A 1,596-nucleotide genomic window follows, 5' to 3' on the forward strand; every position below is an offset into this window, starting at 1 on the left:
AACTGCTACTTTATAAACAAAATGCTTTTTGCAGAACAAATGTTACGGCACTTTCGTTCATATGGCAGAACATTTAAAATAAAATTGCACTATATACACTACTTTTTCATTCATTGTTTCATTTTGCGATTAATCGTGATTAATCAGGGAAATTCTGCAATTAATCGCGATTAAAACTTTTAATCGCTGCCCAGCTCTAAGATATATATATATATATATATATATATATATATATATATATATATAATACTTACAAAGCACTGCTAATTTGAGTATACATGTGCTACATTTGACTTCCGTATACCACAACGGTCTTGTTTTCCCTGAGGAAAAGAAGCAGTAGAAGTCCCCACAAAAACCTGAAGGATAAATGGAGCGGGCTTTCGTTTCTAAACAGTGGAAATGTAAGATGTAACACATATACAACCTTTTACTTTCCTCTTGGGTGCTCGGTTTATTTCAGGGACGTATCAGAAGTATTTTAGTTTTGGTTTGTTTACATGATGCTGGGCGCGCTTCTTCTGACGCAAGTCCCGCAGCGATGTGTTTTCAGTGAGTGTCCGAAATCTCGTCTGGTCGTTCCCTAAATAGTTCACTATTTAATAAACAATATGTGAGTGAGTGGGTGAGTGAGTGAGTGAGTGAGTAAGGGAACAAACGGTTTCAAACACAGCTTCTGTGTCTGTGGTTTCTCATAAAAAAATTTATGGAATTTTACAAAACATATCTTTAAAGGTCATCCTCTAAACCAGAGATCTGTACTTTCTAGTAGGATTTATATCAAGTTTTATTTCCATATTTCTGTTATATTCTAAAGGTTTTAACAAAGGGGTTTGTTCAAAAGTCATTCTTCGGTGGATTTATGTAACAAAGAGAAAGAGAGAGAGAGAGACACAGATAAACAGAAATATGACTCATAATATTTATATTTGTGGGTATAATGGAATAACAACAAGCAGTGGCAATTACAGTAACAGTCAAGATAATAGAACCATGACTAGTTGCAGGGCGTTAAGCAGGACCACGGCAACAGTTGCAACTACGATTCAGGTACCACCACAATCAAAGGAAATCAAGGAGGCAAAAAAGCACAAGGATTCTAGGGAAGAAGCTAAGTTAGTAACATGCGTAGGGCATGCTAGAGGGGCAATAGGGTACAATGAGCTATTTAAGATTAACACATTCCCCGCCATTAACGACATTTCCCTTCACATTGAACAAAGCACTGGGTGACTACTCCAGTACACTTTCAACGTGGTTGGATATACCAAATTAACTTTTCTTCACTTTCCTGGAGCACTAGCGGATAGCATGCAGGAACATTGCAACTTTTGTGCATGTTTGCCCCTAACTTTCACCACTTATAACTTATTACGTTAATACCGTCGTTTAAACAAATCATACACCTATTAACAAGGTGCCTGTCTATAACTGTATATATAGCCATAACTCATATATCTCCCTCACGAGACAACACCGCCATCATTATACCAGGGTGATATCATGCAACATTGTTTATGAAAAAGACAACACTGCAATGTTTTTTCTCTCTATTTCTGTAAACACACGCACACACACACACACACACACACACAC

At 36.9% G+C, this 1,596-nt stretch overlaps 2 long non-coding RNA genes across 2 annotated transcripts in view; one reads left to right on the top strand and one right to left on the bottom strand.

Moving 5' to 3' along the window:
- LOC116697185 (uncharacterized) overlaps positions 1-1,596 on the top strand; it is an 18,334-nt gene that overhangs the window by 5,820 nt on the left and 10,918 nt on the right. The gene's annotated exons all lie outside the window — the stretch shown is intronic.
- Positions 521-1,596, bottom strand: part of LOC116697194 (uncharacterized) — a 1,903-nt gene continuing 827 nt past the window's right edge. The window contains exon 3 of the long non-coding RNA XR_004333959.1: positions 521-595. This is a non-coding gene — a long non-coding RNA (uncharacterized LOC116697194). The remainder of the gene's footprint in view (positions 596-1,596) is intronic.

Source organism: Etheostoma spectabile, chromosome 10 (assembly GCF_008692095.1).
Source record: "Etheostoma spectabile isolate EspeVRDwgs_2016 chromosome 10, UIUC_Espe_1.0, whole genome shotgun sequence".
Lineage (NCBI taxonomy): Eukaryota > Metazoa > Chordata > Actinopteri > Perciformes > Percidae > Etheostoma > Etheostoma spectabile.